This window comes from Staurois parvus, unplaced genomic scaffold (assembly GCF_062004578.1).
Source record: "Staurois parvus isolate SC_StPar_1 unplaced genomic scaffold, SC_StPar_1.0 ptg000213l, whole genome shotgun sequence".
Lineage (NCBI taxonomy): Eukaryota > Metazoa > Chordata > Amphibia > Anura > Ranidae > Staurois > Staurois parvus.
In genome coordinates, this window is record NW_028318009.1 from 1,370,335 (window position 1) to 1,395,495 (window position 25,161).

The window sequence follows — 25,161 nt, forward strand, 5'->3', positions numbered from 1 at the left end:
AAAAAAATATCCCAAGCTTTGAATATCTCAGCACTGTTCAATATATCATCTGAAAATGGAAAGAGTATGGCACAAGTGCAAACCTACCAAGACATGGCTGTCCACCTAAACTGATAGGCCGGGCAAGGAGAGCATTAATCAGAGAAGCATCCAAGAGGCCCATGGTAACTCTGGTAAACCATAGTTCTCTTTGTGCACCAAAGCTTCCAACTCACCTATTTTGCTTGGCAGACTTCTGGCATTGGTGAACAAACACTTTAATCCATTGTCACATTTGGCACGTGCATTTTGCATATTTTGTTTTTAGTACAAAAAGTACCATTTCCAATGGTTGTTTCTAACATGAGAATCTTCTTATCACCTTCCCCCATGATTGCCCAAGCCACCTACCAATTTGGACTGATCCCTGTCTGACCTATCTGCCCCATTATAATCTAAATATCTCTTCCCTCCAATCCTAGTTTAAATACTCCTCCAGCCATCCCATAAACCTCTCCCCCAGCGCAGCAGACCCCCTTCCATTTAGATGCAAACCATCTCGAGCATATAGGTTGTACCCCAATGAAAAGTCAGCCCAGTGCTCTAGAAACCCAAATCCTTCCCTCTTACACCAAGTCTTTGGCCATTGATTGAGTTCTCTAATCTCCCCGTCTTTCCTGTGTTGCGCATGGCACAGGCAATATTTCAGAAAATATCAGACTATCCAGGGATATTTTGAGTACAGACCTGTGTGTAGGATCCTATTGACTGTGTGCTGCTATTATCCCTTGTGCATCAGTGTCCGGGCTTGTTTGAATTGGGACATTTCCTATGGTGTCTCGGTGTTGTTCAATCCCTTAGTTGCTGCTATCTGGTCCATACTAAGAGGCTTTGTTAAAGTAAAGTGCCACTTTACTACATTGTTCTACTACAGTGTCCCACAGCTTCCCTGCACCCTATCCAAGTTCAATTTTCAATGAAACATCAAAAAGATACCCCTAGACTGTTCATCGAGCCAGAAGAGTGACTGTTACTGTGTGCCTGACTGCCACTGCACTAGTTTGGAAAAATAACCTGGTACCAAAGAGCAGGCCCATTCACGGGTGAGAGTTACAAATATATAATACAGACCAAAAGGTTGCAAATCATAGAAGATTGTTGTTACAGTTTACATACACTTTAAACCTACATACAGGGTACACTAACCACCTGCCCAATTCTTCTGCTTTTTATCCTGGCAAAACCATAGGGCACGGGCAAGTCTGAAAATTGGCCACTCTGGCACCTATTGCAGCATTTCGAGAGAGAGGAAAGAGGCAGATTTTCCTCATACCGTGAAGTACCAGGTATTTATCTTTGTTACTGAATCCATCATAAGTTTAGAATTGACAGCCTACATATTTTAGCACAGGCTTCTCATTAAAAATGAGTTGTTCCCAGAATTTGTTCAGAGCCTCAGACTATGGAATGTCTACTTAAACGTCAAGCTGTCAGCAATCCACCTTTTTCTATTACCTCATGCTTTTCTGGAAAATATCTACAGGAAACCAGACAAAAATGTTTCCAAATTATGTAGTCTGGGAAGCTTCACAGGGAACACATGGAGCTATTGATTTATTGAAGGAGGTGTCATGTGGACACAACGGTCTTCAAAAAGTCACAGCACTGTTCTAACTATACACTCAACGGCCACTTTATTAGGTACACCTTCCTAGTACTGGGTTGGACCCCCTTTTGCCTTCAGAACTGCCCTAATTCTTCATGGCATAGATTCAACAAGGTGTTGGAAACATTCCTCAGAGATTTTGGTCCATATTGACATGATAGCATCTCGTAGTTGCTGCAGATTTGTCGGCTGCACATCCATGATGCGAATCTGCCGTTCCACCACATCCCAAAGGTGCTCTATTGGAGTGAGATCTGGTGACTTGAAGGCCATTGGAGTACAGTGAACTCATTGTCATGTTCAAGAAACCAGTTTGAGATGATTTCAGCGTTGTGGCATTGTGACATGTTGCTGGAAGTAGCCATCAGAACATGGGTACATGGTAGTCATAAAGGGATTGACATGGTCAGCAAAAATAGGCCGTGATATTTAAACGATGCTCAGTTGGTACTAAGGAACCCAAAGTGTGCCAATAAAATATTCTCCACACCATTATACCACCACCACTAGCCTGAGCTGTTGATACAAGGCAGGATGGATCCATACTTTAATGTTGTTTCTGCCAAATTCTGACCATATCATCTAAATGTCGCAGATGAAATTGAGACTCATCAGACCAGGCAACGTTTTTCCATTCTTCCATCATCCAATTTTGGTGAGTCTGTGCCAATTGTAGCCTCTGTTTCCTGTTCTTAGCTGGCAGAAGTGGTATCTGGTGTGGTCTTCTGCTGCTGTAGCCCATCAGCTTCAAGGTTTGATGTGTTGTGCATTCAGAGATTGTATTCTGCATATCTTGGTTGTGACAAGTGGTTATTTGAGTTACTGTTAACTTTCTATCATCTCGAACCAGTCTGCACATTCTCCTCTGACCTCTGACATCAACAAGACATTTTCATCCACACAACTGCTGCTCACTGGATATTTTCTCTTTTTCGGACCATTCTCTGTAAACCCTAGAGATGGTTATGTGTAAAAATCCCAGTAGATCAGAGGTTTTTTAAATACTAAGACCAGCCCGTCTGCCCCCAACAACCATGCCACATTCAAAGCCCCTTAAATACCCTTCCTTACCCATTCTGATGCTCGGTTTGAACTTCAGCAAGTCATCTTCACCACATCTGGATGTGTAAATACATTGAGTTGCTACCATGTGATTGGCCTGATTAGCAATTTGTGTTACCAAGCAATTGAACAGGTGTACCAAATAAAGTGGTCGGTGAGTATATAGGTTTCAAACATTTTAAATACACACATCCAAGATGTTGGAAAGCCAAACATTGTGTAGCTATTTGCATTAGTGGTTTCCTTCCATGTCAGCCAGACCATAAAACTGACAATTGATTACTTCAGAATCAATAATGACATAGTTTCCTCTCCCTTAACAGTAGGTAAACAGGTGTAGAATCCTCCTAGTTATTGAAGGTTGCTAGACTTATTTAATTTAGCTCCTCTGCAGCCAGTGAAGAAGTGGTTGATTGCTCTAGTCTGCTCTGTGTCTCTATTTATGGGGATCCAGCCAATCCCCGTGGAAGTGTGCCCGGTAGGTGGCTGGATAACTTATAAATACTCTGGTGCCTGGGGCAGGGTGTGGGGATCCTGGGTCCAGTCCTGTCAGAGAAGACCTCTATTTACGGGTTCTGCCCCTGAGGGCAGGTTGCTGGAAGTGCTGTTCAGGAGTCTTTGAGCTCCCAGCTAGAGCAAAGCCTGATCTGAGAGTCTCTTAGGTCTGGAGAGCTCACTGAAGGGTAACCAGTGGAAGTTGTGGGGAAGAGTGTCCAACTGTCATGTGGTATTGTTAGCCTGTGTCTCTCTCACAGAAGAGTGCTTGGTGGATATCGGAAGGAGGCAGATGATGATCCTATGGCATTGTGAGTAGATGACCTAAAGTGCTGTGCCTTAGTGACTGTATGCAGTTCCAAGTTCTTTGAACAAAGTCATAGGCACCTGTCAGCCAGTAGAGAATTATGTTGGACTTTTTATGCAGCTCAGTGTCAAGAGAAGAGTCCTCAAAGAAGTCAGTTCAATAGTTCTGGGGTATCCCATGCTCCCTTCACCCCATAAAAGTTTACTTTTGCAATAAAGCATAAAAAGACTCCCCTAGACTAGTGGAATGGAGAAAATGCTATGTATGCTCTAATCTTGAGGAAAGGAATCAGTCATCAGCAGCTCCTCCAGGGCTGTGCTACACAAATAAAATATGGATGTGCCCAGGTAGCTGTGTACAATCCCCCTTCCATATTCAGAGTTGACTAGAGTTTCCAAAAAGGTCAGAAAAGAGGTAAAAGATGCATTAACTATCTCACTCCTAAATGTTATTGTCAAGCTCTATGGAAGAATGCTTTATTTATAGGTAAAGTTGATCCAGGGTCATATCCGATTGCTTCTCGGGGGATCAGGAAGGAATTTTTTCCCTGCAGGAGTAAATTGGATCATGCTTTGTTGGTTTTTTTTGCCTTCCTCTGGATCAATTGTGGATGTAGAATTATAACTCTTTTTTTAATGGTTTAGCTGGATGGACTATTGTCTTTTTTCAGCCAGACTAACTATGTAACTGTGTAATGCTAGTGAATTACCTTTTACCCTTGCTTCCTTTCTGGATTGACCTAGACCAGTGGTCGGCAAGCCGCGGCTCGCAAGCCACATGCGGCTCTTTACAAACTTAAATGCGGCTCTTCTGTGTGCTGGGCGCCCGCTCCCCTCCCTCCTCTCGGGCGGCAGCCCCCCTCCCTCCTCTTGGGCGGCCGCCCCAAAAGTCAGGACTCTGCAGCTGTCAGGATGTAGGCGGGGCAGCCAGGATGTAGGCGGGGCAGCGTGACAAACTCCTCTCCTCTCACAGTCCGCCCTGAAGACCAGAACGGCGCGGGAACACGGTGAGAAGAATGCGCGGAGCAAAGGTAAGTGAATTGACACAGGGGGACTTGGGGACTTAATATGCGGGATGAATTAATATGGGGAATGAATTACTATATGGGGGATGAATTACTATATAGGGAATGAATTACTATAGGGGGGATGAATTACTATAGGGGGGATAAATTACTATATGGGGGATGAATTACTATGGGGGATGAATTACTATATGGGGGATGAATTACTATGGGGGATGAATTACTATAGGGGGGATGAATTACTATGGGGGATGAATTACTATATGGGGGATGAATTACTATGGGGGATGAATTACTATATGGGGGATGAATTACTATGGGGGATGAATTACTATAGGGGGGATGAATTACTATATGGGGGATGTATTATTATATGGGGGATGTATTACTATATGGGGGATGAATTACTATGGGGGATGAATTACTATGGGGGATGAATTACTATATGGGGGATGAATTACTATGGGGGATGAATTACTATATGGGGGATGTATTTTCAGTTTTAAAAATGTGGCTCTCAAAATAAATTTCAATCGTGGTTTTGGCGAGATTTGGCTCAGTTGAAAAAAAAGGTTGCCCACCACTGACCTAGACCAGCTGGGCTTTGTCCTGAGCTATACCCCATATTTATGGGGACAACGACCTCTTGCCCACAACCGTGGCCGGTGGTTGTGGGGGTCTATGGGCGGGGAGCTTATCAGAATCTGGGAGCCGCCTTTTCAATGGGGCCCCCAGATACTGGCTCCTCCCTATGTGAATGAGTATGGGGTACATGGTACCACTACTCATTCACTAAAAAAAAGTGTAGTGGAAAAATGACAGTGGACAGTCTTTGACAAGTCCTTCATTAAAACCAAAAATTAAAAAAATGTTACCCAAAGTAGTTCCTACATTAATCACGATGCCTGCCTCCACCGCCGACCCGAAGAATGAAAAAAAATGCTCCACTCTCGATGCTGGCTCCCGCCGTCTGATAGTACTTAAATACTGTGATGATGTCACAAGGGGGCTGGTTCGCCCCGCCCCCCTTGTGACATCATCATGAATTGTTTTTGGCCAAAGCATTACACCTGACCTGTGGTGGCTTTGGCCAATTCCAATGCACTGTCAGGGCGCAGTGCATTGTAGGGCGCAGTGGGCGAACAGCTCGCCATACGCCCTTACCGTTCGTGTGTTGGCCCAATCCTATCAACCAGTAGTGACATTGCTGCTAGCCATGTCTTCTGCAGCATCTTTTCATCCCACTATATCACAAGCAGGCACCGCCTACACAAGAGTGGCAACTCTGCTCTGAATTCAGGTGCAGAGCAGCATCATTGCCACGACATCACAGGAAGCTGCATTAGGTGGGCATCCATTAGGTGGGCATCCCTGGCACAATACTTACTAAACAAGTGCTGCAGCACATATATTTTTTTAATAGGAGACCACAGTTCAACAACCATTGTGATAAATTATCAGTCACATAGGTTTCCAATGAGATTTAAATTGTGTAACAATGACAAACAGGAAACAGAATCCGTATATTATTATTATTATACAGGATTTATATAGCGCCAACAGTTTGCTCAGCACTTTACAATATAATGGGAGACAATACAGCAACAATACAGTTCAATACAAGAGGATTAGCTCCTTGGAGCTTACAATCTAAGAGGGAGGGGCTGGTGGTACAAAAGGTAATAACTGTAAGGGATGGATTGGTAGGAGGAATAGAAGATTCGGTTTTTAGCTGAAGGCTGGATAGGCTTCCCTGAAGAGATAGGTATTCAGAGATTTCCTAAAAGGGGCAGAGTAGGCGATAGTCTGATAGATTGTGGTAGAGAGTTCCAGAGAATAGGGGAGGCTTTGGAGAAGTCCTGGAGATGAGCATGGGAGAAGGAGACAAAGGAGACAGAGAGTAGGAGGTCGTGGGAGGAGCGGAGGAGACGGTTTGGGTGATATTTGGAGACAAGATTGGTGATGTAATTTGGGGCAGAGTTATAAATGGCTTTATATGTTATTGTTAATGTTTTGAATTTTATACGATAGGCAATGGGTAGCCAGTGGAGGGATTGGCAGAGAGGGATGGAGGACACTGAGTGGAGGCCAGTGGAGGGATTGGCAGAGAGGGGTGGAGGACACTGAGTGGAGGCCAGTGGAGGGATTGGCAGAGAGGGATGGCAGACATGGAACGGTTAGTAAGGTGGATGAGTCTGGCAGCAGTATTCATGATAGACTGAAGAGGGGATAGCCTGTGATGAGGTAGGCCAATGAGAATATGTATTGTGCAAATATGGCTGCCCCATGTACAGTATATAAGTTATAGCAAATCAAACAAAATTTTTTCTAAACATTCACACACATTGATACAACCCTTTACCTTACAATGAATTCTTCTACATGTACATGTAAAATATAATTGAAAGACTATATATTCCCTTTAACCACTTCCCGACCGGCCGTTGCATATAAACAGCTGGACGGTGGCAGTGCAGGATCGGGTGACTGTTTATAAACGGCCTCCCCGCACCCTGCTTGTGCGCGCTCCCCCGGAGCGGGCAGCACCGCGATCCGGTGCCCGCTGTGTCCTCCGGACACAGTGGGACACCGATCGTCGGACGGGACCTCTGTACGAGGTCCCGATCATGTGATCACTGATTGGCCAATCAGTGATCACATGCAAAGTAGTAAGCAAGATGTCACTTGTGACATCATTGCTTACTACGTGTGAAATCTGTGAATGATCACAGAGGTCAAATGGTACAAGGCTTTTCACAACAGCCTTGTACCATGTGACAAGCTGTGACCAATCACAGCTCACTCAGTACTTCTCAATGAGTGCAAGAATGCACACAGAGAGAAAGAGAAATGATTGCTTTTACATCCTATATGGGTGTAAAAGCAATGTGTAAAAAAAAAAAAAAAAAAATCTTCATCACCCCCCACAAGTAGTACAGTGTCACCATGGTGACACCACTGCTAGGATGACAATATGTATAAAAAAAAATAAAAAAAATAAAAATAATAATATAAAAAAATAAAATAAAAATGTAAAAAAAAAGTTGAAAAATTATAATTTTTGGTTATAAACTAATTTGGATTTTTTTTTTTTTACTAAAAAGATAACGGAATAAATTTTGGCAAAGATTTATGATGAAATATTATTTATTTGCAAAATTTTATAAAAAAAAGACTTTTTTTCAAAATTTTTGGACTTTTTGCATTTACATAGCAAAAAAAATAAAAATCCCAGCGGTGAATAAATACCACCAAAATAAAGCTTTATCTGTCTCAGTGTTGTATGATGTGCAATTGTCATTCAAAGTGTGATAGCGCTGAAAGCTGAAAATTGCCCTGGTCAGGAAGGGGGTAAAAGTGTCCGGTCTGGAAGTGGTTAACTACTTCCTAACTGCCCTATAGCAGAAGTACTGCTACAGGGCGGCAGGGCTGCGCCAAATTGCGTATATATATATATACAGTGGGGCAAAAAAGTATTTAGTCAGCCACCAATTGTGCAAGTTCTCCCACTTAAAAAGATGAGAGAGGCCTGTAATTGGCATCATAGGTAGACCTCAACTATGAGAGACAAAATGAGAAAAAAAATCCAGACAATCACATTGGCTGATTTGGAAAGAATTTATTTGCAAATTATGGTGGAAAATAAGTATTTGGTCAATATCAAAAGTTCATCTCAATACTTTGTTATATATCCGTTGTTGGCAATGACAGAGGTCAGACGTTTCCTGTAAGTCTTCACAAGGTTGGCACACACTGTTGCTGGTATGTTGGCCCATTCCTCCATTCAGATCTCCTCTGGAGCAGTGATGTTTTGGGGCTGTCGCTGGGCAACACGGACTTTCAACTCCCTCCAAAGGTTTTCTATGGGGTTGAGATCTGGAGACTTGCTAGGCCACTCCAGGACCTTGAAATGCTTCTTACGAAGCCACTCCTTCGTTGCCCGGGCGGTATGTTTGGGATCATTGTCATGTTGGAAGACCCAGCCATGTTTCATCTTCAATGCCCTTGCTGATGGAAGGAGGTTTGCACTTAAAATCTCACAATACATGGCCCCATTCATTCTGTCCTGTACATGGATCAGTCGTCCTGGTCCCTTTGCGGAGAAACAGCCTCAAAGCATGATGTTGCCACCCCCATGCTTCACAGTAGGTATGGGGTTCTTTGGATGCAACTCAGCATTCTCTCTCCTCCAAACACGACGAGTTGTGTTTCTACCAAACAGTTCTATTTTGGTTTCATCTGACCATATGACATTCTCCCAATCCTCTTCTGGATCATCCAAATGCTCTCTATCAAACTTCAGACGGGCCCGGACATGTACTGGCTTAAGCAGGGGGACACGTCTGGCACTGCAGGATCTGAGTCCCTGGCGGCATAGTGTGTTACTGATGGTAGCCTTTGTTACGTTGGTCCCAGCTCTCTGCAGGTCATTCACTAGGTCCTCCCGTGTGGTCCTGGGATTTTTGCTCACCGTTCTTGTGATCATTTTGACCCCACAGGTCGAGATCTTGCATGGAGCCCCAGATCGAGGGAGATTATCAGTGGTCTTGTATGTCTTCCATTTTCTAATTATTGCTCCCACAGTTGATTTGTTCACACCAAGCTGCTTGCCTATTGCAGATTCAGTCTTCCCAGCCTGCTGCAGGTCTACAATTTTGTTTCTGATGTCCTTCGACAGCTCTTTGGTCTTCACCATAGTGGAGTTTGGAGTGTGACTGTTTGAAGTTGTGGACAGGTGTCTTTTATACTGATAACAAGTTCAAACAGGTGCCATTGATACAGGTAATGAGTGCAGGATAGAGGAGCCTCTTAAAGAAGAAGGTACAGGTCTGTTAGAGCCAGGAATCTTGCTTGTTTGTAGGTGACCAAATACTTATTTTCCACCATAATTTGCAAACAAATTCTTTCCAAATCAGCCAATGTGATTGTCTGGATTTGTTTTCTCATTTTGTCTCTCATAGTTGAGGTTTACCTATGATGCCAATTACAGGCCTCTCTCATCTTTTTAAGTGGGAGAACTTGCACAATTGGTGGCTGACTAAATACTTTTTTGCCCCACTGTATATATGTGATTTTGTATTTCCAGGTAGGGGGCATGCGCTGCCCTACACACGCCGCCATTGGCAGCTACAGATGTCGATCATTGGGTCTCGGACAGAGATTCCCCGTCAGCACCCGGCTATCGCCGAGGAACAGTGACAAGGGAGAGGCCTGTATGTAAACAGTACAGATCTCTCCCCTGTCAGTACCAGCACGCTGCTACAAAGCAGTATGTCTCCCTAGTAAAACACACACAGCACACAGTTAACCCTTTGATCACCCCACATGTTAACCCCTTCCTGCCCAGTGCCATTAGTACAGTGTCAGTGTCACTATATTGGTGTCACTGGGGATGTCAGTTAGTCAGTTAGTTCCCCCACAGTGTCAGAATGCCCACTGCAGTCCCACTATATCGCCACCATTACTAGCATCTATACCGCCATTTGTACATGCTATAACTTTCACATAAACCAATTAATTTACCTGTATTGGGATTTTTTTTTAGCAAATTCATGTAGCAGAATACATTTTGGCCTAAATTTATGAAGAAATTAGATTTTTTTAATTTTTTTTACTGAACATGTTCTATAGCAAAAAATTCCAAAATATTGTTTTTTGTTTTTATCAAAATTTTCGGCCTTTTTTGTTTATAGTGGAAAAAATAAAAACCGCTGAGGTGATCAAAATACCACCGAAAGAAATCTCTATTTGTGGGAAAAAAGGACACAAATGTAATTTGGGTGCAGCGTTGCATGACCGTGCAATTGTCAGTTAAAGTAATGCAGTGCCGTATCGCAAAAAATGACCTGGTTAGGAAGGGGAGTAATCCTCTGGAGGGCAAATGGTTAATACAGAATATCTACAGTTTGCAAGATAATCCTTTTATCTGCTCATTGGGGCTTTTTACATCTTGTGACTGGAGGCTGCAGTGCACGGGATGTTTTGTTAGCCATGGTAATCAGTTTATCAGAAAAGTCATTGCTCGGCCAACACAGTGATATAATATTTTATGTAAGAAAACAGAACATCCCGTACATGTATCATAAAGGTCAGGGGTGTCAATCTCAATTTCATCACGGACCGCATCGGCATTATGGTTGCCCTCAAAGGGTCAGCTGTATCTGTCAGACCATATAGATGTATCTACTCTTTATCATTATTTATTACAGGTACTTATATAGCGCCATCAATTTACACAGCGCTTTACATATATATTGTATTTTCAGATCAGTCCCTAACAGGGGCGGACTGACAACTCATGGGGCCCCCGGGCAATAGGGGATCATGGAGCCCCTGTGTCCTTGCCCAAACGCAAAAAAGCCCATGAAAAAGGTACAAGGGGCATCTCATGGGGCCCCCTACTGACCCCGGGCCCTCGCACAGTGCCCGCGTTTCCAAATGGTCAGTCCGCCCCTGGTCCCTAACCCTCAAGGGGCTTACAATCTAAGGTCCCTAACCCTCAAGGGGCTTACAATCTAAGGTCCCTAACCCTCAAGGGGCTTACAATCTAAGGTCTCTAACTCACATTCATACATACACATACTAGGGCCAAATTAGACAGGAGCCAATTTCCTAGCATGTTTTTGGAGTGTAGAAGGAAACTGGAGTACCCGGAGGAAACCCACAAAGGCACAGGGAGAACATGCAAACGCCAGGCAGGTGGTGCTGTGGTTGGGATTTGAACCAATGACTCTAGTATTGCCAGGTGGAATTGCTAATCATTTAGCCACTGTGACGCCCATTGCCTCTGCCTTCAATTATTACTGGTTTTAGTAATAAATTAAGTAATAACTAGCTTTGAAGTCTAGGAAAAAAAATTAAAAAGCAGATATTCAAGTGTACAACTATTTTTCCATTTATTGAAAAATAAGTTTTGGAAATAGAAAGTTATTTTTTTTAATCATCAAACAAATATTACAAATATTACTAAATATTACAGATATTACCTTGTGCTACTGCCTGGAAGAAGCTGGGGGTGGAGGTGGGAATCAGAAAGTGTAGGGACTGGAGGAGGAAAATATTTTTTTATTAAAATTAATATCTTTGTTGAGCAGTTACTGCCACCAGTAAATTTGGATTATTTTGTTAGTTGTTTCCAGCGTCTGGAGTCTTGGTTTACATGGCAGCAGCACTGGGTATATGTGCATGCGGGTGGGAGCGTGGCTCCATCCCAGCTAACGAAGTCCCACCCAGGACGTAACTCGTACAGGAGGAGGAGTCACACTCGCTGACGTCATCCCGCAGCCATCTCGATGCTCCATCATGGATTTTTATTGTATATTGGCACTCTACCTTGCACTTGAACGCAAGTGCTATGATTGTGAGTTTTCGTTTTAATAAAAAATTTTATATATAAAGCAGAGAGCACTATCTGTCGTGTTTTTTGCTTCTATTTGGTTACACTGTATATTGGGAGATTCACCTGTCTGGACTGGTATTGGCACCTTTAGAAGTCTGTTGCCCATATGGGAAAGTGCTGTATGACCTACCTGTTAGGTCAGGGGTCATATTTCTAATGTGAGAGGCCTAGAGTGTTTTCTGAGTGATTGGATCTAACATTCTTCCTATGAGAAGGATTCTACTGTTTGATGCATGATTCTTCACACTTTCCACTGTGTTTGGGTGGTCTATATTTATATCGGACTATCATGGTCTTCGTCTATTCAAGGACTGCTTGGACTTTATTAATATATTTTTATTTATAATTGTAATTATTATTTATTATTGCACTGCATTTTTCTTGTTGTTTGTCATTTTGGAGGACCAGAGGAGGGCTGGAGTCAGTTGCTGGAGTCTGCTGAATGCTGAGACCAGGGGAGGAATAGACAAGGGGGGGGGGGGGGGGGCTGCGGCTGCACAGATAGGTGTAGGATCTGTAGGAGGAGTTCTGTCCTCCTCTCTGCTGCCGACTGCTGAGACTGGAGGGGGGGCAAAGACAAGCCTCTTTGCGGCAGCACAGAGAAGCACAGGATCTGGTGGAGTTGTTCTGTCGCCCTCTCTGCTGCCGACTGCTGAGACTGGAGGGGGGGCAAAGACAAGCCTCTTTGTGGCTGCATGGAGAAGCACAGGATCTACTGAGGAGTTCTGTCCTCCTCTCTGCTGTCGACTACTGAGACTGGAGGGGGGCAAAGACAAGCCTCTTTTCGGCTGCACGGAGAAGCACAGGATCTGGTGGAGGTGTTGTGTCCTCCTCTCTGCTGTCGACTACTGAGACTGGAGGGGGGCGACAAAGACAAGCCTCTTTGTGGCTGCACGGAGAAGCACAGGATCTGGTGGAGGTGTTGTGTCCTCCTCTCTACTGCCGACTGCTGAGACTGGGGGGGGGGACAAAGACAAGCCTCTTTGCGGCTGCACGGAGAAGCACAGGATCTGGTGGAGGTGTGCTGTCCTCCTCTCTGCTGCCAACTGCTGAGACTGGAAGGGGGCAAAGACAAGCCTCTTTGCGGCTGCACTGAGAAGCACAGGATCTGGTGGACGTGTTCTGTCCTCCTCTCTGCTGCCGACTGCTGGGACTGGAGGGGGGCAAAGACAAGCCTCTTTGCGGCTGCATGGAGAAGCACGGGATCTGGTGGAGGTGTTCTGTCCTTCTCTCTGCTGGCGATTGCTGAGGCAAGATGGGGGAGGAGACAAAGGAGTGCAACAGCTGCAGGAGAGGTGCAATGACCCCATAAAAAAAGGCCTGGCAGGCCAGATGCAGTATGTGGGTCTTTTGTTTGACACATGTGACATAGGTTTTTCCCCTCATATCATTTTATCACAGTGGTCCTCACTGTGTGTTCATATATTTGACACATGTACATAAAAACAGATATTGTGGACAACATAAATCTTTCTTGTATGTCTACAGGGCCCTTCTGTAGGTACACACTATTGCATATTTATGAAAAGTGAAAGTACAGAAAGGGCTTTAGTATGTTATAACTGATAATGGGGATCTACACGGCCAATGTTTGGTTTATTAGAATGTGTGGAATCTAAAGCATTCCTTTCCATACCATTAAATGACTCAGTGTCTCCACGCACCTCTATAGGCCTTGAATGTGGAGTGCTTGCCTGACAAACAGTCTTTATTTCCTCCTAGCTACCAATCAGTTTCTCCTTGAGGGCTCGCTTACACTTGTGGTCGGGGTGGTAAAAGCAGGATAGTTTTTAAAATAACCACATTTTTAATGCCACCCCACCGCCCCCTTAAGCTGAATGGAGTTGTACATATGCCATGGCCGCAATGCTTTGCTTCATGGCGCAGCAAAATATACCCACTCTCGTGTTTGCTGGCAGTACTGCCATTCGAGGTAATGGGGGCATGCCGCAATCATGTTTGCAGCACAATATTTCCATTCAAAAGCCCTGCTCAGTTGTCAAAAAAGAAAAAAAACAGGCATTCAGGAGGCAGCAATATTGCCAACCACTGTACTGCCACTGCAAATCGCTTTTCAGAAACCACCGCAGGAGTTCACTTAGATATTCTAATCTGCATTAGCAACAGGAAAGGGAGAAACGGTTACTAAGAGAGGAACAATGACTGTTTTTCAATCAGGTGTTCCTTATACAAGGTCCAATGCCTTCTGTACTCCACTGGGGTGCTCTGATAAGTCAATGGTTGGCCCATACTTTTAAACCATAAGCAAAATCTCCTGCGCTCAAGGACCCAGGCGGGTGGCAAATAGATGGAACCAGACCTGGAAAGATCGACCACCAATGCATGTAGAGTTGTGCAGCTCCAAATGATGAAAAAGGGATGCCCTTTGAAACGCGTCAGCTGTACTGAGTATCCACCCCCATGATGGGATCCGCGCTGGCTCTTTATCTTTCAGGTCCCTCTGAGGACTTACATGCCTGATTTTATTCCCTGTTTGTGAGTATTATTTTATAATTAATAAACTTTAGTTACTGAGGTAATGCACAAGGTTGGTGCGCTTCTTGTTTTTTTTTCGATTTGCCATACTTTTAAACCCCTTCCCCCGGGGGGATCTTAAACATGATAGGTAGTCTACATAGCCAATAAAAACCCAAGAAAGGCAACAGGGCTTGACCAGCTAACTTTACTGCTCCAAGTTGGTGCTTCTGTATCAGATGAGCCTTGGTTTTGGTGTTCTTGAGTAATGGGGTAGCCAAAGGTATAACTAGAAATATCGTACAACTAAAACCTTTTTTGGGATAATCATTAAGTTTTTATTTTGTTTGATCTGTGCAAAGCCCTTCTATGTATAACTTACTCCAAAAACTAGTTATAAGTTTGGGAAGGTGCCATTTTTGTTTAGCTTGTTAGAACTGCTGTTGGGAATCATCTTCGACTGCCATTGTGCTTTGCTGTGTTTCTTGTGTGTTCCTGCACCTTCCCTCCAGGCTCCCTCTAGGCATTACTACCCTCAATGTATCCATTGATAAGTACTATTGTCTTGGAAATTCGCTTTGAACAAATTTTTCCTTACCGTGAGTACTCGCAGTTGGATGCGCAGAAATCCCCCATAAAGCTGTGCGAACTTCGCTTACCGCGACTGCAGCTTAGCTCCACGATTCCTGCGCCTCCAGCTGGGTTAGCTATCTTGAGATGTGGGGAAATGGAGCTCCCGTTACCCAGGAATGATCAGGCGACACTCTCAGGTTGCTGTTGGAATTCACATAGAGACTCCCTTCAACCCCAGCCTCCGGTTTTATTCAAAACACACACACGCCCACACACACGAGGATCAGGTCAATCCCCTCCCACAGAACAATGCATAGGGATGTCCATACATGAGAATGTACATCCTGTTTGGAGTGTAGCATTTCCTCTTATCTATACTGGAAGCCAGTTGAACCAGTCTTCCCCTCCCCCATGAGCTCTCGGTGGAGAGCAAACTTCCCATCCTATAAGCTCCTACTAGTATGTCCATTCCCTGTACAAGCATCCCTTAGATTAAACAATGTCTGTATCTGAATGGGCCCGATATGATCTTTATTAAAACACATCCATCCAGATACAGTTCAGGTCGGTAGTGGTTTGTAAGATATACATGAGCCTACAAGCGGAGTTCGCACTGCCCGGCGCCTGGCCGTACGAAGTCCATGTGGTACTATGCTGCTGATATGTGGATACAGGCCCGCGGCCTACCGCCGGTGGCGTTCGCATCGAATGCCGTGGTGGTATACACGCCGGTCTATAAGCGCAGATATGCCATCTCATCCATTACCGAGCTGAGTACTGTAATACATACATTGTACATGCGCATGGCCCAATTGCAGCCTTCAGAGCTTTAATTAAGCCACACGAGAGACATATGAATAACACTAATATATGACACATTTAAAGTTTAACCTGTAAATACAAAATTTCCATGACACTATGTACTCCAACATGGAGGCTCTCAAAGACTAGAGTCTAGACCGCACTATACTGACAAGCCTTGACAAGGCAGTGTGGTTTCCACATATGTTTGCAAATGTGCGACTAAAACCTGATTTTAATACAAATTGTTAAACAAGGTTAGAAATTTGTTTTGTTGGCTAGCCAGTAAGTGTGCTGGGAAAATTTTTGCTTTGTTTGTTCTGTGCAAAGCCCTTTCATCTGCATATTGCTCTAAAAGCTCGGTATAAATTGGAGTCGTTACCATTTTTGTGCAACTAGAAATATTTAGACAAGTTTTGATGGGTCCTTATTAATGTCAGGCAGTCTACAATTTATAAATCCCTTTAATGTGGATGTTCAGAGGGAAATGGGTTATATTTTACCTATTTTTATGCTACCTTTAATGCTGGTAGCCAGAGGTGGGTGACCACTGACCTTCAGTGCACCCCTATAGTGCTCATATTTATTATTATTATATTATTATTATACAGGATTTATATAGCGCCAACAGTTTGCTCAGCGCTCTACAATATAACAGGAGACAATACAGCAACTATACAGTTCAATACAAGAGGGTTAGGAGGGCCTGATCCTTGGAGCTTACAATCTAAGAGGGAGGGGCTGGTGGTACAAAAAGTAATAACTGTGGGGGATGGATTGGTAGGAGGAATAGAAGATTCGGTTATTAGCTGAAGGCTGGATAGGCTTCCCTGAAGAGATAGGTTATCAGAGATTGCCTAAAAGGGGCAGAGTAGGCGATAGTCTGATAGATTGTGGTAGAGAGTTCCAGAGAATGGGGGAGGCTCTGGAGAAGTCCTGTAGATGAGCATGGGAGAAGGAGACAAAGGAGATAGAGAGTAGGAGGTCGTGGGAGGAGCGGAGGGGACGGTTTGGGTGATATTTGGAGACAAGTTTGGTGATGTAATTTGGGGTAGAGTTATAAATGGTTTTATATGTGATTGCTTCTTGGAGCTTACAATCTAAGAGGTACCTCTTCATAAAATTTTTATCACATTAGTCATCACTATGTTTTTATACATTTGGCAGATGTGCATCTAGAAACAAATGCAGATCCAGGACAATATGAATTGTATGCCTACAGGGTCTTTCTGTACATACACAACATATGTATAAAAAAGTTAAAGAAAGGGTATGCATGTTATACCAGGTATTAGGATAAACATGGTCATTGTTTGGTTTGTTAGAATGTGTGGAATTTAGAGCAACCCTTTCGATGGTTGACCCATCCTGTGGGTTCTTAAAGGGTAAATTCACTTTCATGGAAAAAATATAAAGCGAATTTAAAACAATAATAATATATCATATACAATTGCTACACAAGCCAGTTTGTAATTTCATGTTATTGAATATTGCCTTTTTTTCAATCTGTAACCACTGTAATTTTCTGTAAAAAATACAATATGGCAACCTGGAGGTGTTCTGTACACAACTGGTGTACAGAACACACCCAGAAATATAATTTCCTGCTTGTGTGATTGGCTCACCGATTTTCCCAGACGTCTGCACCAAGATACAAGTTTAATTTTAGGAACCCCCTGCAATAGGAATATCAGTTTTGTAGAGATACTCCCAAAGGGTTAATTACTTCTAAAGGGATGCAGACACTGCACCTTTTCTCATAAGAAAGCTGAAAGTGCACCAGATGATCAGATTGAACAAGATCCTCCTATTCAGAATCAGTCTGCAGAAGACATTGTAAAACAAACAGCTATTTCTATAGAGCAACAGAAGGTAGTAATCTGCTCTAAAGTTTATTAAAATTCCTTCAATGTACATTGATCACCCAGAGAAGAATGTTTATTCTCAACAAAATTTCAGTTACTCTTGAAACATGATGGACAGACTCAACAGCAAAGCAAGAAGGGCAGAAGGGAGTTGCCAGCCAACTTTACTGGTCCAAGTTATTATTTACATATCATGTCATCCTTGGTTTTGGGGTTCCCCAGCAATGGTGTAGCCAGAGGTGTAACAAGAAATTGTAAGGCATAACAAAGTTTTGACGGGGCCGTTATTAGTGACAGATGGCCAACAATACAGCTCTATATATAACCCTTTAACATTGATGTTCACATGTTCTGTCCCCCTTTGTAATGTACAGCGCTGAGCGAACTATTGGCGCTTTATAAATACTGTATAATAATAATAATTATAATGTTCAGAGGCTTATCTTTTACCTATTTTATATGCTACCTTTAATGCTGGTAGCCATAGGTCTGTGACCTTCAATGCAATCCTGTTGGGTTCCTATTTATACTCCATAAAACTGGTTTGCCACTGCTTTTATATAATTATATGTCGCATCCTAAATGGGTTACCGAGAAATTCGACTTCCTTCTTATGAGCTGCTGCTGTACTGAGACTGTAACACACAAAAAAGGAGAGGAGCTTCAGCAGTAAGCTGTCTCAGACAGGTAGACCAATGTGCATAAAATTATTCTATGCTTCTCAGTACCTGAGCCAACAATCAGAATGGTCTTCCACTAGAAGAAATGCAACAAGAGAGTAAATGTTTTAAAATCCCTGTTGAGACTTGGAATTGGACCCTACCTGCCTCTCTGCCTTATAGCAGCTGATTAGGCTGCTATGGCTGTAGCTACACTCTTGGGTAAGGCTCTGTAGGTTGAGGCAAACTCCAGACCATGGTCCCCCATATCATACTCCCATACTACAGAATGCCAAGCAGTCAGGATTTTCCATGCATCTTCTGCAATTTGCTACGTATTACAGCAATTCTTTGACCTGCCTGACATAAATAAGGCAATTTTGCAGGGAATTTTAAACATAGTCTATCAGTTTGTGATGAAAAAAATACAAAAATAGATAAATACAACCTACCATCAAAAGTCTCTGTTGACAACATAAAATGATCTAAAGCAGCCCTTCTCAACCAGGGTTCCACCAGAGGTTGCTAGGGTTTTCCTAAACTGTGGCTCATTGACCTGTCATTCAATGGTGCCTTCATGGTTCGGGACCTACACCACTTGGCAAAGCCAACATGATGGTATCAATCAGCTGTCTGCAAGAATAGTATTCTGACCACTACTATAAGGGTTGCATCGTCTTACTAACCAATGCAAGTAGCATTTTTGCCATTGACCAGTGGAAATTGGTTTAAATGCTAAGGAGGTTCTGGAGCACTCTACAGTTTACACCCATAATTGGGGTGTAAAGTGTAACATGCTCCAGAAGTTTCCCCCACCTCCCCACCCCCTATCCTGATCTGGAGCACCACCCATACAGCCGTGTATTTCATTTATAGAGATCTGTGAATGAAAGAACTACCAAAGACAGCTTGTAGTTCTGAATGAACTGTGAGGGTGCTGATGAGAATCCTTGTAGTCATTCACAAGCCCTGCAGCTTTTAAACTGAAGTCCATACAAAGGTACAGGCTAAAACCTTAAGGAAAAAATAATAAATGCACATTTTTTTCCTGCAAAAATATCTGCATTTAATATTTCTTCCAAAATGATGAATTTACCCTTTAAGTAAGGATTCCTCCAAGACCTGAAAACTGTCTTAGCACACATGTCAATCTGAAGACAAACCCGAGCGAAACTCTCATTTCATAGATCGTTACAAGAGAGCCCATACAAATCTAGGATACTGATCAAGTTTTTCTTTATGGCAACTAAGCAAACCATAGCATGTGCCTGGAAATCTCCGACACTCCACTTTGAAGAAGTGAAATCCAGAATACAGGGTATTTTCATTATTGAAAAGCTAACGGCTGTATTGGAAGACAAAAATGATCGGCAGCCCTGGCTCAACTACCAACCACTCTCTAGGTTTACAACATGACTGATCCATCTGTAACTGGTAATTCTGTCATTTCCCAACTAGATCTGTCCTTAGGCGGATCCGCGTCCGAAACCCTTTGTGCCGAGAAACCCCCCGTCTTGTTCCTTCTTCCTTTACTTCACTTCCCTTGTTGCCTTTTCTTGAGTTCTTTGGCTGATTCTTCTCTATAGCTCACCAGAGGACCTTCCTTCCTTCTTTTCTTGAGTTTTGACCTCAGTGGTCGCTTACTACTGTCAACACGGATACCCAGGTCTGATGTTTATGTTCAAACACTCATCAGCACGCTTTCAGGAAAATTCCCCTTAATTCCATTCTCCTCCTGTATTACGTAGCTGTTTTAAGGATTGGGTGGGCTTGTCTATTTACCAGGACGCTGTATATTATGAAGCTTATGCTACAAGATATAATACAGTGCTCAGCATAAATGAGTTCACCTCAACAGATTTGTCAGAAAACCTTTACTTTCCTTTCAGAATCAACATTTTCTATGGGAAACTATACTACAAAATACTCCCACAAATGTGGGTCATTGATCGCAAACAAGATTTGTTAATTTGCACACACAAAAAAGTATTTTTCCTAACAAGATTTGTTAATTTGCACACACAAAAAAGTATTTTTCCTAACAAATTCATTGAAGACCATGTTGCAAAAAAATGAATACACCCCAATGAAAGTCTTAGGAGCAAAGCTAAATTTTAGACAACAAAATCCTAATTAATACAAATTCAACTACAGGTGAGTCTAGTTACTCATTAAACAGGTGTCCAGCAGACAGTTGATTATAAAATTACTTAACAAAGAAAACCCCTTCCCATTTTATGCTGTCAGCAATGCCATCACATGGAAGAGAAATGTCACAAGGCCTGAGAAAGAAAATAATTTCTTTACACAAGAAAGGTGAAGGCTACAAGAAGATCAGCAAAGCTTTACTTATCAGTCAGAATGCTGTAGCAAAAGTGAATGTAAAAAATTTTACAAAGATGGAACTGCAACCATCTCACAGAGACGTCCAGGCCATCCATGGAAGTTAACACCTCGACAGGAGTGTCTTCTGATGAGAAGGGTTGAAGAAAATTGCCATGCCAGTTCACTGCAGTTAGTTAAAGAAGTAGAAAACCAAACTGGGGTGATTGTTTCTTGTGACACAATACGGTGTACACTGCAGAGGAATGGAATGCATGGGTGCCATCCATGAAAGAAGCCTCTCCTAAAGCCCATGCACAAAAAAGCCTGCCTGGAATTTGCCAGGGCCTATGCTGAAAAAGAAGACTATTGGGACTCTGTACTCTGGAGTTAAAAGAGCAAAATAAATGTTTTTGTAACTGATGGCTTCAAAACTATGATGCTACAAAGGTGAGAAGTACACAGACAAATGCATGGTGCCTACAGTGAAACATGGTGGTGGTAGTGTCCTGCTGTGGGGTTGCATGAGTGCTGGTGTCGGGGAGCTGCATTTCATTGATGGTATCATGAATTCACAGATGTACTCTTCTACATTGAAAGAGAAGATGCTACCATCACTCCGTGCCCTTAGTCGTCATGAACGTTTTCAACATGACAATGATCCAAAACACACATCTAAGGCCACTATTGCATTTCTGAAGAAGGACAGGGGGAAAGTGATTCAGTGGACAAGTATGTGTCCTGACCTAAACCCAATCGAACACCTATGGGGAATTCTGAAGAGACAAGTTGAGCATCATTCTCCATCCAGCATCCAGGCTCTAAAAGAGGTCGCTCTTGAAGAATGGAAAAAGATAGATGTTGCAATATGTCACCAACTGTTCATTCCATGGCTAGAAGACTTGCTGCTGTCCTTACAATCATGGAGGTGATACAAAATACTACATGGAATAGTTTTTGTTGTGGGGTGTATTCATTTTTGCATCAACTAATTTGAGTAAAACTGAACATTTTGTAATCTAAGTTATATTAATAACCTTATTTTCATTTAATGAGCTAAACAAATGTTCTATAAAACTCAGTTTTGTCAAAATGTTGGAATTTGTTCTTGTGTTCATTGAGATATTGTAATTTTGTTATCTAAGTTATATTATTAAACTTACTTTCATGTAATGAGTTAAACTAATTTTTCTCTAAAACTCAGTTTTGTCGAAATTTTGGAAATTGTTCGTGTTCTTTGAGATATTGATTAAAATCGGGCACTGCCCGAGGGCCCGGGGTCAGTAGGGGGCCCCATGAGATGCCCCTGGTACATTTTTCATAGGCTTTTTTGAGTTTGGGCAAGGACACAGGGGGCCCATGATCCCCTATTGCCCGGGGCCCCATGAGTTGTCAGTCCGCCCCTGGCAGGCAGAGAGTAGTCAGGTAAAGCCAAGTTCAGCAACGGGAGACAGGATCAGGTTTAAAGCAGGGTTGGCAACAAAGGGTACTTCACAGAACAGAGGAGCAGGAACAGGTAATGAGACCATACGGCAATTTGCACATACCTATGGCTGGTTTAAATAGCACGCCCTGCGAGTGTGCATGCACGGCCGCCGCTGCCGCGGTTGACCATGTCCTAGTGCCAACCGGTTAACACGCATCGGCGTTCTGCGGATGTGCCGTCCCGTGTGCCGCCATGAGCCCTGGACTTCCTAACAATGTCTCTTATAAAGTTGTATAACTAAAATACGATTCTCTTTTAAATTGTCATGTTAGAAAACATTTTTGTCTAATGTGTACCTTAAAAGTCCCACCAACAAGAGGGCTTCCCCCACTGTAAAGTGTTGGGGATTGGTTGCTTTGGGTTATTAGGATGTTTTTCTGATTGAAAGGTGGCTAAATTGCTAAGTTGTGTGCCAATAAATGGCCTGGGGAAGCCTCGTTCCCTCCAGAGGCCTCCTGGTACAAATGGTTTCCCTATGCCAGCGGTCCCAAGGCACTCCAAAAGATATATCAGTATTTGCATGCACCGGGGGGGGGGGGGGATTTCTGTTTTATGTCCCTACTGGGTTTTATTTATGGGAAAGGTGACTTTAATTAAAGGTTACTATGAAACATTGGCTGAGCTCCCATATAGGCCTGATAACAACAAACAAGTATGCAAATAATAACCTTTGGTGATAATCTATTCAGCTGAATGTGCGAGCACACAAGGAACATTCTTGCACTGCTGAGCATGAGCCTGCATCACAAAGACGACATTCAGCTATGCGTGGGAGGCAGTACTGTTCGTTGCCAGGTACTTTAACTCACGGGTGTCCTCAGTGGTCATTCCAGCCGTTCATACAGTACTGACAAAAGTTTAAATACAGCTCACTGTATATGCTGGGGGCAGGGGCAGACTGACAACTCATGGGGCCCCCGGGCAACAGGGGATCATGGGGCCCCTGTGTCCTTGCCCAAACTCAAAAAAGCCTATGAAAAAGGTACCAGGGGCATCTCATGGGGCCCACTACTGACCCCGGGCCCTCGGGCGGTGCCCGAGTTTCCAAATGGTCAGTCCGCCCTTGGCTGGGAGGCATTCTTCTTATAGCTCTGACATTATAGCAGTGACCTCTGACAAGCTATTTAGAGGGTGAGTTGCTTTTCAGAGGGAGCTTGACAGATGGTGAATCCGTAAAGCAGAACTTCACTCTAAAGGGGAAGTCCTGCATTTTTGTATCCCCCCCTCCACTGCCACATTTGGCACCTTTTGGGGGGGGGGTGAGTACCTGGATTTGACAGGTACCCGCTCCCACTTCAGGGTCAGATCAACATAGTGATCTGTGGGGAAGTTCAGCCCCCTCCTCCTTCTCACCGCAGCTTTCTGGGCAGGGGCGGACTGACAACTCATGGGGCCCCTGGGCAATAGGGGATCATGGAGCCCCTGTGTCCTTGCCCAAACTCAAAAAAGCCTATGAAAAATGTACCAGGGGCATCTCATGGGGCCCCCTACTGACCCTGGGTCCTTGGGCAGTGCCCGAATTTCCAAATGGTCAGCCCGCCCCTGCTTCTGGGACACATCACAGGTCCCAGAAAAGTGCGGGACCATTCACAAAGCACAGCGCGGTTGGCGCATGCGCAGTAGAGAAGCAGCTGTGAAGCCGGAAGTCTTTACTGCTAGTTTCTCTTGCCTAAGATGCTGGCGCTGATTGAAGAATTGGCTTGGGTGGGAACATCGCTGGACCCCTGGACAGGTAAGTGTCCTTATATTAAAAGTCAGCAGCTACAGTATGTGTAGCTGCTGACTTAAAATGTTTTGGGGGGGGGGAGACTGGAGCTCCTCTTTACCTCCTAAAATCACATTACATATGTACACCCCTGTCTGTTGCCTTTGCAACTTAACCACTTGACAGCTGAATGACGGCTACAACACGGTTGTGTAGTTCGGGGAGGACGTCATATGAAGTCCTCCAGAACTGTGTTTCCCGCACGCCCCCTGGGGCGCACACCCGGCGAGCTCTGTGATTGCTGTGTTCTTTGGACACAGCTGATCACATGACATGGTAAAGGGTCAATCACAGCGTCCTTTTACCACGTGATCAGCTGTGTCCAATGACACAGCTGACCACAATGTAAGTACAGTTGCTGGTTATCGGCTGCACTTTCCTCATGCTGTTACAGTGTGAGGAGAGAGCAGAGCCAGTAATCTGCAAGTGTATTTGCACATCAGAGGACATCAGTGCAGTCCCAGAACTGTCCATCAGTGCAGTCCCAAGAGTGTCCATCAGTGCAGTCCCAGAAGTGTCAATCAGTGCAGTCCCAGAAGTGTCAATCAGTGCAGTCCCAGAAGTGTCCATCAGTGCAGCCCCAACAGTGTCCATCAGTGCAGTCCCAGAAGTGTCCATCAGTGCAGCCCCAACAGTGTCCATCAGTGCAGTCCCAGAAGTGTCCATCAGTGCAGCCCCAACAGTGCCCATCAGTGCAGTCCCAGAAGTGTCCATCAGTGCAGTCCCAGAAGTGTCCATCAGTGCAGCCCCAACAGTGTCCATCAGTGCAGTCCCAAAAGTGTCCATCAGTGCAGCCCCAACAGTGTCCATCAGTGCAGTCCCAGAAGTGTCCATCAGTGCAGCCCCAACAGTGTCCATCAGTGCAGCCCCAACAGTGTCAATCAGTGCAGTCCCAGAAGTGCCCATCCGTGCAGTCCCAGAAGTGTCCATCAGTGCAATCCCAGAAGTGTCCATCAGTGCAGTCCCAAAAGTGTCCATCAGTGCAGTCCCAAAAGTGTCCACCAGTGCAGTCCCAACAGTGTCCATCAGTGCAGTCCCAGAATTGTCCATCAGTGCAGCCCCAACAGTGTCCATCAGTGCAGTCCCAGAAGTGTCCATCAGTGCAGTCCCAAAAGTGTCCATCAGTGCAGTCCCAAAAGTGTCCATCAGTGCAGCCCCAACAGTGTCCATCAGTGCAGCCCCAACAGTGTCCATCAGTGCAGCCCCAACAGTGTCCATCAGTGCAGTCCCAACAGTGTCCATCAGTGCAGTCCCAGAAGTGTCCATCAGTGCAGCCCCAACAG